Source organism: Tupaia chinensis, unplaced genomic scaffold (genome assembly GCF_000334495.1).
Source record: "Tupaia chinensis unplaced genomic scaffold, TupChi_1.0 Scaffold144487_1, whole genome shotgun sequence".
In the NCBI taxonomy this organism is placed as follows: domain Eukaryota; kingdom Metazoa; phylum Chordata; class Mammalia; order Scandentia; family Tupaiidae; genus Tupaia; species Tupaia belangeri.
Window position 1 is genome coordinate 77,319 of NW_006204346.1, and position 12,387 is coordinate 89,705.

Below are 12,387 nucleotides of genomic sequence, written 5' to 3' on the forward strand. Positions count from 1 at the left end.
TCCTACCAACATCTTCTAAAGTTTGCCCTACATTTTCTACCACTAGTTTTGTATTTTGATGTTTTATATTTAAATTTTTGCTCAATTATTAGCTGATTTTTGTTAATGGGAGAGATAGGATTCAGCTTCATATTTCTGCAGGTGCATATCCAGCACTATTTGCTAAAAAGACTTTCTTTTCTCTACTGCATTGCTTTGTACAATTGTGAAAGATCAACTGGCTATATGATTTGGGGTTTCTTTTTCACTTCTATTTATTTCTAATTTCTAATAATGTTTACATAGTTAATAGAAACTCATTTATCTGTGGTAAACTATGTTCAAATACTTTGTCACTTTTGGGGGCCAGTATGTGGCAAACTGGTTAAGGCACTGGATTTGCTCATGGTCAACTGTGGTTTGAGTCCCTAAGTGGCCTGAAAATCATAATAGGCATATGTGCATGTGTGTGTGTGTGTCGGTGTCCGCCCCAGGGCTTGGGTCTGGCTGAACCATGATCAGGGGGCTGCTGGTGAGGAAGAGAAAGAGGATGAGAAAGAGAAAGACCTCCATCTTGCCAGGACTGGGGAACTGGAAATAATGAGACAAAGGAATAGAGTAGAAATGGACACAGGCAGCCTGAGCCTAGGTAGCCCAAGCAACTTGTGGCACCCAGACAAACTGGACGTCTTTATTTATAGTACAAGGAGACATTACTCATGTATGTTTCATGACACATCATAGATTGGTTGCCATGTTACAGACAATAAGAAGTAATTAACAAATCTAGGAGGGCTTAGTCACACTGGGTCAGGTGTATCCCTTGGTGATAATTCCATCAGGAGAAAATCTCATCTTCTTTTCTAATGCAGAGAACTAGCTGTTAGGTGTGGGGAAGGAGCTGAAGAACTTCTCCATAAGGAGTGCACCACCACACCCAGAGAAGGCTAAAGAACCTTTCAGATGCAGAGCAGGGATTGGACTTTACTAATTGGGGTCAAGATGTTTCTTGAAGTTCATCAGATGTGTCTGTTGGAACACCCCTAGTAATTCCCACCCTTGCTCTGTCTGCAGCCAAGGTCAAGGAAAGACAAGTTATAAAGTTCTGCCAAACCCCAAAAGAGCACATGGTGTTTGCTCAGAGCATGTCCCCACACCTCAGATTCTCTCTCTTAAACGTGTCCCCACCTGTGTGAGTGCCCAAAATCCTAACAGGAGAATGGATTGTTACATGGCCATAACCCTTGGAATGATTTCTCAGTTTTCCCTTTTCTGTCTTTCTTCAGGATTGCCATGCACCCTATGATGAAAACCAAAACCAAGCAAGCAAAAACCCAAACGCAAATAAAGACATGGGATGAGCAGAGGCCATCCCATGAGTTTCGGAGATGAGACCTGTTTTCACCTGAAATGTGTTCTGGTAGCTGACTGTGAGAGGCCTCTCCAGAAAATTTTACAACTTCCATTCTGAAAACATAAAGTGGCCCCTGCCTGGGCATGTTCTTAGGGAGTACAAATCATATAAGAAGTACAAGACATATGAGAAAGCCCATGGGGACCAGGAACCAACTGGGCTTCTAAGCCTCTAAAAGTGCTTCCTTACCTCCCAGAATTGAGGACCCTTCCTTCTAATATTTGTGCAACTTTCAGTTGCCACTTCCATCTGCTTGGAAGATTAAGAAGATGGTTAGGCAAGAGTCAAAAAAGTAAATAGGTCTAATAGAGGTTCATTTGCTGCTGGTGGGGGTGGGGTTACGAGAAATAAAGTGCTCTGAAGATTATAATTGCATAGTTAAAAATGTCATTTCAGGTCAGCAAATGGCATATAGGTTAAGGCAGTTGGATACCACATGGCCAATTTTGTGGATCAAGTCTTGGACACAGCAGATTGAGAATCACTCCTGGCATGTGTGCATGTGTGCCCCAAATCCTGAGAGAACAATAGAATAGAAGAAATTGTGAAATGGTTATAATCCTGGGAGATGTTTTCTCACTTATTTCTCTCTCACTCTCCTTTCTCTTTTTTCCCCAGTGAAGACAGTTTCTTAAAAAAATCTTATTATTGTCGCTATTACTGTTATTTGTAGTAAATTGGTTGGTTGCAGTCATGTTTGCCCTAGGTATTGCACTGGAATCTATGCAGGGGAGAACTTACAAGTTTTTTGATAAAAGACAGCAGGACCCAGAGTTGCCAGAGTCCTCTGGCAGCATTACACTGTGCACGTTAGATCTAAAGGGGCCTTTTTGTGGCCATGGCCCCATTGAATACTCAGGGAGAGAGTTGGCCCCACAAAAGTTGGGGTCCAAGTGAGCCTGGCTTGGCTCCAGCTGTTACAACACAGTGGTTTCTGAGGGGCAGGGTTACACATTGAACACTTGGAGTGCTTACAGGCAGGGCTGTTGACATCTAGGGCCTCATCACCCTGAGCATGTCCGTAAAGCAAAATAAGTCCACTGACTATAGAGGGGAAGTAGAAAAAAACTGGGAAGAACCCAAAATTCTGCCACTGGGTGCCATACAGGTTGGTGGCTTGGTGTTCTATGATTGACCCACACTAGCCAGTTTGCTTCTTTCAGTGGAGAAGGAAGCAGTGTGTGCTGTTGGATTGCCCTGGTGCCAATACCCAGACCAGGAGAGCAACCATGATGGCTTCTCCATGTGTCTACAGGGCTGATCACTGATGCCCTGGCAGATTTTTTGTTGCTCATCTCCTTCCTCACTGTGAGGAAAACACACCCCAACCATGCCACAAAGGTGCTTTGTTCCTATTTTACTTAAGTAGAGTTTCTCCACCAGTTGTTAGTGGTATGAATTCCTAAAAAATGCTGTCAGTCCAAACTGGAATTCCCATCCTCAAGCCAGAAAGCTTGTTCTCTGTTGAGAGCTGTTCATAGGATACATCCATGTAGTGAGTCATGGTCATTTTGCCAATACCACTGGGGATCCCAAGTTTCCCAAGACCATTTTGGGCTCAAATATTTACAAAGACTTACAGAATACAGGGAACCTGTCTATCTCATGATCACAGGCTGTTACAATGAGACAATCTACATGAATATAAGCAAAGGGAAATGTGCCTAGGCTGAAGTCCAGAAGAAGCCAGAACAATCTTCCAGGTGTTCCCTCCAAGTGGAGCTATACAGACACATGTTTAATTCTTCTAGCAACAATGTGTGATGTATTGCCAACTCAGGAAGGTCATTCAAGCCTTGGTGTCAAGTTTTTATCGAGTGGTATCTGGTCCCGGGGTAAAATAACTCCCCATGACTTTTATAATTGTTGTGACTGTCCCTAGACCTCAGAACTCAAATAGCTATACTGCTGCCCAGAGCCTCAAGCACAAAGAAACATGATCAGGAAGGATTCAGAGGTGGTCTACCTAGAACCAAGCTTTCAGGACAGGCCTTTGGAATTTGCTGGCTCTCATATTCTGGACTGCTGAGTTAAGCCTTTACCATACAGTGTTATATAAGGGAATGGGTCACTAGTGATCCCTTTACCATTTTCCTTAATATGTTCTGAAACTACTTAATCAGAAATGTGCCATATTTTCTCCATGACTCATGGAAAGCCAAAATTTTTTTTCCTGTGTATGTGCAGCCTCACTCCCAGCTCACCATCACAGAGAAACACTGATGAGCACATATGTCACACTACCCATATGCATATTCTCCATAAATTATTTTTGCTGAACTCATGTTGATGAAAATAAAAACATTTTTCTTTAGGTTTTTACTTTTTTTTTATTGCTATAGGATGTGTTATTGGTGTTAAAGGGAGAAAGAGAGAGAAAATAAAAAGAAGGAGAGTGAAAAATCACTCCCCAGAGAGGAGGGCCTTGCCACAATCCCTTCTTCTCCATTCTCCTCTTGGAATTTTGTGCACACATGCACACATGTCAAGCATATTTTTCAAGCTGCAAGATCTGGGACTTGAACCCTGCATTCTTCCATGACAGATCTAGCTGCCTTAGCCACGATGCCACTTGACTGGCTCAAAAAGTAACATTTTTAAAGCTTATTGATTTGTATGTTCCATGGCCAAGGGAGACCAAGAGATAGAAAAAGATAGATACCACACCCACACCAGAATCTTTATGCCATGATTCACCCCCCAGCCCCAACCAGCCCATATGAGGGGTACGCATGAGTCCAGGGTGCTCAGGGAGGGAATTCTCTGAAACACTACCTTTTACTTATTGAAAGACATCTTAGTGTAGTTTGAGTATACTATCAAATGAATAATATTTTACTATCAAGTGAAGAATATTTTGCATACTTTATAAATGATTTGTAAGATCAGATGCTTTAGAAAACCAGCATGCTGAGATATAATATCAAGTTAAATTTTACTTTTCAATATGTTTCTAAAGAGTTATTTATTTACTTTTAATTATGATTTGTTTTTAATTTTAAAATTTGACCAGAGAGAGTGAGTATGAAAAAGCAAGCCACCAGGTCTAGGACCTGAGTTACAGTTAGCCATGTGGGAGTCCCGTGCCTTAACCACCAAGTCACATGCTGGCTCTTGAATTATTCTTTATCTAAGTCAGACTAAGTTTTATTTTATAATCATCTTTAGACAACTGTTCAAAATCACATAAAAACTAGAATTTTAGTATATGAGTTATTGGTAATGGTGCTTTTGCCAACTTATTAAAAGGATTAAACTAAAGAGGATATGCTATCAGCACAGATATATAAAATATGCCATCATCAGACTTAAAATAAGTAAAAGTCAAATGACAAATTTAAAAAAAAAAAAAGTAAAGAAAGAAGGAAGGGAGAAAGAAAGAAAGAAAAAGAAATGAAAAAGAAACAAAGAAAATATTTCAGGAGCCATGTCCAAACCCATAACACCAGGTCAGCCCAGAAATGCCTTGCAAGGCCTTTTTCTGCCTATGGATTCTCCAGCCTCCTGAAGGACACTTAGGGCCTTGTGAGACCCACTCAATGATGGAAATACTTGCAGGATCATGGCCAGCCCAGGCATTCTACTCACACCTCCCTGGCCTCCCAGGCCTTTGCTGATTTTCTGGTGGGGCACAGACCCACTCCTCCTTAGTCACAGCAGGAGGAGGAATGGTGGTAAAAGTCAAGGGACTCTCAGGGAACTTCCTGGGTAGTCTTTGACAACATGCACTGTTCCAAACTATTGACTCAGAATACAGTTAGTTTTTTTTGTTTTTAATTTTTGATATAGGGTGCATGTACTTGCCACTAAAGAGAACCAGAGAGTGAAAGAGCGAGAAAGAATGAGAAAGCACCAGTTAAGGGATATGAGCAACCCACAATCCCTTCTCCTTCTTTCTCTTTGTACTATTCTCTGTATGTATGCTTACATGTGCAGTCCATTTTTTTGAGCCATCCATTCTGGGACTTGAACCATGTAGTTGACCATGCGGGATCCAGCACCCTGACCATGCCAGCTGCTAGCCCAGCATTGTTCAATTTAAAAATTTAAAAAATTGTTTCAAAATTGCCAGCAAGTGGTGTGGTGGTTAAGTCACTGGACTCCAGTATAACTCATTATGGTTTGAAGTTTAGACCTGGCATCTTATAAATCACACTGAGCACACGTGTGTGTGTGTGTGTGTGTGTGTGTGTGTGTGTGTGTGAAAGAGAGAGAGAGACAGAGAGAGAGGGAGAGAGAGCCCAAAATCCTTAGAGGAGAATGGAGATGGGATTGTGGTATGGCTAGCCCCCAGGGTGGGGGGTGATTTCTCACTTTCCCTCACTTTGTTTTTGTCTCTTTGGTGAGCACACATGCATTATGGCAACCCCACTCCAAAAAACCACAAGACTGCTTCAAAGTTTATTCTTTCCATGAGTAAAAGAGACAAAAAGGAAACTAGAGAGGTCCATAGAGAAACAGGCACTCCCCAAAGCATCTCAATACATTATCTACCCCAAGCCTCATTTAGCCCCACTATGTGGGTACAAATATGCCCAGCACACTCAGGAAGGTCTTGAGATATAAACTGTAAGCCTTGCCATGTAAGTTAACCTTGCAATGTGTCATGTTTTATCACTTCACATTTGTTATTTTTGCCTCATAGAAAATGGTCATTCTAACAAGGGTAAAGTGAAAGTTCATTGTAGTTTTGATTTATATTTTGTTAGTAATTAATGATATTGAGCATTTTGCTCCACATACTTGGCTATCATGTCTTCTTTAGAAATGTTTATTCATGTCTTGATTTCATTCTGTAATCAGGTTTTTGTTTTGTTTTTGCTTTTGGGTTTATTGACTTTCTTATGTACTCTGAATATTAATCCCTCACTAGATGAATAGATTGAAAATACATTGACCCTCTCCTGAAGCATGTATGTTCACCCTGTTGATTATTTACTCTGCAGAATCATTTTAGTTTGCCATATCAGGTGTATTTATTTTTTTCTTTTCTTACCTCTGATTTTTAGGTCTTCTTTTAAAAATTTGTGCCCAGATCAATACCTGAGGCATTTCCCCTATTATTTCCTCTGTAGTCCTGTTTTGCATCTTACACTTAAGTTTGTAATTTTTTCTTTCTGACATGAATAGTCACTATATCCAGCACTACTTATTAAAGTACTGTTCCTTCCTCAGTCTATGTCCTTGGCAAAATGTCTGAATTTCAGTGGCCAGCAGGTGGCGAAGTAGTTGAGGGCACTGGACTGCCACATTATAGACAGCAGTTTGAGTCTCAGACCTGAGGGTTTGCTTTCTCACTCTCCCTGACTCTCTGGACAAATTAAAATAAATTATGGTTATCAAAATAATAAAGTTAAATAAGTTAAGACCTTTCTAGAATAGAAAGAGGAAATACAAATCAATAAACCAGATATGGAAGTAAAGACATTATTTTTGACTATATGGACATAAAAAGCTTTCAAGGAGAACACAATAAATACTAAATAATTAATAAAATGTTGCCATTAATCAATACCCATAGTTTAAGAAATACCCATTAATCTAAGATACTGATAATAGTTGAAAGTATAAAAAATGTCAAAGATTAGATGCATACCATGATTGTTTTAGAAATGAATTTAAGAAATTAGTCATTTTTAATTACTTTATAAGAATATAAAATCAACATCTTTCTAGTTTGAAGCCTTAAAATTGGACACAGTCTTATGATATGAACCTTATATTTTATTTGTAACCTCTTCTGTTTTTTTAAAGCTTTCCAGAAATTCTTATCAGGCCTTAGAATAATATAGCACTTGGGCACAAAGATGCACCCTAGGACCCCTGCACTGGAGGCCAAGATGGAGAAGACCTCCATGGCCACCATGAACTTCCGCTTGGTGCTGTGATAGATGCAGACAAATATGACACAGACACTGCAGAACACCAGCATGCTGAATGTGAGGAACTTGGCTTCATTGAATGCGTCAGGCAGGTTCCTGGCCAGGAAAGCCACAGTGAAGCGCCCCAGAGCCAAGAAGCCCAGGTAACCCAGGACATAGTAGAAGGCCGTGATTGAGCCCTTGTTGCACACAGCTTGGTGCTGTGATAGATGCAGACAAATATGACACAGACACTGCAGAACACCAGCATGCTGAATGTGAGGAACTTGGCTTCATTGAATGCGTCAGGCAGGTTCCTGGCCAGGAAAGCCACAGTGAAGCGCCCCAGAGCCAAGAAGCCCAGGTAACCCAGGACATAGTAGAAGGCCGTGATTGAGCCCTTGTTGCACACAACGATGATGTTTCTGGGCTCAGAATGTGAGTCTATGTCAATGAAAGGGGGAGAGGTTCTCAGCCAAATTCCACAGATAATCATTTAGAACACAGAGCAAATGGAAATGACAGAGTTGGAAGCCCCTGATAGCAGCAAGCACCTCATAGTTCTTCCAGGCTTTATGGCTTTAAATGCCAGAATCATAGTAATGGTTTTGACCAAGACAGTGGAAACAGCTACAGTGAACACAAGGCCAAATGTGACTTGTTGGAGGACACAGGTGACTGCATTAGGATGGCCAATGAAGTGCAAGGTGCAGAGTAAGCATGGCAGGAGGGAGATGAGCAGAATAAAGCTGAGAGCCTGGTTGTTGGCCTTGACAATAGAAGTGTCTCGGTGCTTCACAAAGACTCCCAAAACAACAGCTGTGAGGACAAAGAAACACAGAGCCATGCAGGCCATGGCTGTCCCCAAAGCATCCTCAAAAGCCAGAAATGTCACAGTCTTGGGAAGGCAGTGAGTTCTTTCACTATTTGAATACTCTTGAGCTGGGCACTGGACACACTGCTTTGCATCTGGTGACCCAACAAAGATCCAGCAATTCAGCTTCACAAATTGATTGTCATGTTAAAGGAAATGGAGACTTTTGTGTAATTTTCCACAGATACATCCCTGAGGTAATACCAATATATACCAAATTAAGAGTCTATGTTGATGACACTGGGAGAATTCTTTTTTTTTTTCCATAGACAGAGATGGAGAGAAAGTGTGAAATCATCCCCTAGGGGGATGGTCATGCCGCAATCCCTTCTCCTCCATTCTCCCCTCGGGATCTTGGGCACACACGCACACGCGCCCAGCGTGAGTTTTAAGCCACCGGGTCCGGGATGCGAACCACAGTCGACTACATGGGAATCCAGCGACATAGCCATTAGGCTAACTGCTGGTTCCCGACACTGGGAGAATTCTTTAAGCTTCAGGTGGCACCAAAATGATTTAAAACAGAGCCACAGCATCTGAGGATCTTGGTTGGCCCATCTTGTGGCTCTGAATGTTACTATCAATGATGAGAATTTATTCCAGATCTCTTCTCTACACTCTCCTCTGGTTTCCTTAATATAAATTTTATATTTCCATGGCTTATCATATTTGTTCATCACAACAGAAATAAATAATTTTCTTTTTAATATAAAGAGAACAATATCTTGTTTCCCTAGAATATCCTAACTCCTATCTCTATCCTAATTTCTATTAATTTTTTCTTGTATATAACATGTCACTTTATGTACATACTTTTCTTACTGTACAATTTAATTTTTCTATCAATATTATCATAAATAGTCTCATGTAAATGTTTAAAACAAGTTAATTTCTTTCTTTTTTTTTTTGTAGAGGTTTTTGCCTTAGGGCATGTGTGCTTGCAAGTACGAGAGAGAATAGACAGACTCAGTGAGAGGAAAAGTGAGAAATCATTCTCAGAGAGAATAGTCATGCTGCAATCTCTTTTTCTCCATTCTCTTCCCAGGATCTCGGACATGTACACACACCTTCCTGGCATGAGTTTCAAAATTCAAAAACCCTGTTGTGGAAAAAAAAAAAAAACACCGTGTTTGGGACTCAAACTACATTTGGCCATGTTGGAATTCAGCGATAAATGACTATGACAACTGCAGTTCCTAGAAAACTGTTTCAAAAGATTTAAATCTTGAATGGGATTTGATTGCTTCTATATAGCTATTGTTTGAGGAATGGGCATTATAATTATATGATGGAAGGATGGAATGTTCTTTCTGAGGTATCCATTTATATACATTTGAAAGCATAGTTTGTAAATCTCTTTTTCTCCCTGTGAGGCTGGTAATATTTTTTGCCTTTATACATTACGTGGTTTCTGTTGGCCATACTCACTTCTATTGTTAAGTTGCAGGAAAACATCCACAGACATGGAAATTAATATGTCTGCATTTCAATTACTTTGTTATTTATTTATTTATTTATTTATTTATTTATTTATTTATTTATTAGATAAATAGGTGGTGTACCTAATATTTTCTCAAGTATTTATTTACTTTTGGTAATGCTGAGGCAATAGTATTGGGCTGTGGACAAAATCATGACACATTTTTCTATGGAAAGGAAAAAAATCCAAAAGTACATTGTGACTCTTCCAACAACCCAATATCTTCTCAAATAATTATAGTAGGGATCAGCAGGTGTCATGGCAGTTAAGATCCCAATGTGGGATGATAATGTGAGAAGAGTCTGAGGAAAGATATTAAGGAGAAAAACAGAGAAGCATTTATGGGACATAGAAATGGATTATTACTTGATGATAACATGTAGGGTATTCCTAACTGGACTTGTGAGAAATATATTTATGTTGAAAAATTCACCTTACAAGCTAAGTGATGTATAGTGATTGAATGTATAAAAGAAACTAAAATATTAAAAAAAAAGATTGATATGACCATCTAGATTTATCAAGCTTAAAATTTTCAAGAAATATCAAACCAAAGAATACTTCAAAATACATTATAATCAAATTGACAAAAGTCAAAACTGAAAAGTCTTGAAAGCAACAAGAGAAAATATATATAAATAGTACTTAGAAAAAAATAATTAGAATAATAATTAATCACATTTTTTTTCTTGCATTACCTATTCCTATTCCAAGAGTCAGCAGATACTCCAGACTTCTGTCTCTGGAATAGGTTTGGAACCCACATGTTTATGTTTGTTTTCTTCTGGTTCCCAAACCCTTCCTTTCTCTATTCATTTGTTTCTTTTTCTTTTTAAAAATAATTATATATTTTATTTATTATTATGTATTAAATTTGCTCCAGGGCATGTGTGTTCACCACAGAGAGAAAGAGAGAGGAAAAGTGGGAAAGGAAGTGGCCAGGTCTGGGACTTGAATTATTGTTCGTCATGTGGAAGTCCAGTACCTTATGAATCATACCACCTACTGGCCCATATTATTCATTTTTCTAAAAAAAAAAAAATACACCAGGAGGCACATTCACTCACTAGAGAGAGAAACCCAGAGAGAGAAAGAACTTGAGACAGCACCGTCTATGTAAAATGGTCATGCCACAAAACCTTCTGCACCAGTTTTTCCTCTTATCATTATTTTACACAACATAAAATTTCCTGGTGTATTTTTCAAGTCATCATATTTGGGACTCAAGTCACAATTTGGGTCATGTGGGATTCAGTCACCTTAACCATCATGCCATGGGCTATCTCCATACTTCTATTTTTATTTCTTGTTTTGCACACTTATTTGTTTTTGCAATTCTTCACAAAAAAGAATTTTTTCTTGGCATACTCTAACATGAACATAAATATCTATTTTTACTAGTGATGAAAATCAAATGATTTCTACTGTTAGAATGTCTGACATTCATAATATTTATGGAAGAATTCAAGCCATATTTATTCCATTGCATAATATTTATGGAAGAATTCAAGCCATATTTATTCAAGCCATATACAGGAAAAATGGAAGCATGATTTCTTATATTTTTCCATATTTCACATTTGGCAGTACCACATTTTATTTGGATAATTGTTTGATTTTATATATTGTGTGATGGCAAATTGTGAGGTGCCCAAGTGTGAAAATTTTTAGAATGTTGAGTCTCCAATCTTTAAACTATGTTTCTTTTTCTTCCTGCAATATAATTTAAAGTGTGAGATTTTGCTTTTAGTCAATTTTTTTATTTTTAATTGCACAGGTGTTTGAACATGGTTGAAAAAGTTTTAAATATTTTTATAATAATTTATCTGTAATTCCACTGTGTTTATCATCTGGGTATAAAAGTCAGATTCAAAGTTTAAGGCATCCATAGGTAACCTCGATGATGACACATCTTTCATTTCATGACTCGTGTGGACCAGTGTGAGATTTAAGATTGACACTGTCTTACCCAGCATAAAAGTGCAAGGGCGTCCATTGGAAATCATTTTGGAGTTGAGCCTAATAAAATGAGCATGGCCAGATAACAGTTTACACAAGTAGCATAATAATAGTGTTTATAAAATACACCAATATGATGGATATGTGAATTAAGAACACTGGTGCTCTATTATTCATTTCTTCTCTGTGTGTGTGTGTGAGAAAGAGAGAGAGAGTGTTTCGCTATTATTGGCGAGTGTGTTCACCAGAGAAACAGAAAGTGAGAAATCACCTCCCAGAGGAGATGACCTTGCTGCTACTTTTTCTTTTCCTTTCTGCTCTGGAGATTTGGGGCATACATGCATATGCACCTGGCATGACTTTCAAGTCTCATGATTGGGAATTAAACCACAGTCAGCCACATGGGACAGTGTCTTCACAACCACATCACCTTCTGACACCCGTGTTTTATTTCTAATAGTAACAGTTTTATTTTTATTGAGCATTTGTAGGAACTAATAGTGTAGTTATATATTTCATACTGGTTTGATTTGAAATTTCTGACTCTGGGCACAAGACACAAATAAAGCAGCAAACGGGTCTTCCTTCTTGTGGAATTTTTTGGAATCCAGGAACACAGCTGTGACTACACACAGATTCAGGAGTCTGAGCAGAAACAAGAATTATTAGCCATAATCATATATGTTATGAATTGTTTTGAGGGAATGTCTCTATTTTTCTCCACTTCAGGAAAAAAAAAAAACTATTGCCCTTAATACTTTATCACTATGTATTTTTTTTTTTTTAGACAACAGATTAGTTTTTTTTTAACACCCATCAT

At 38.7% G+C, this 12,387-nt stretch overlaps 1 pseudogene; it reads right to left on the minus strand.

Annotated features, from left to right (window-relative positions):
- LOC102487825 (protein CDV3 homolog) overlaps positions 1 to 12,387 on the minus strand; it is a 44,971-nt pseudogene that overhangs the window by 4,158 nt on the left and 28,426 nt on the right.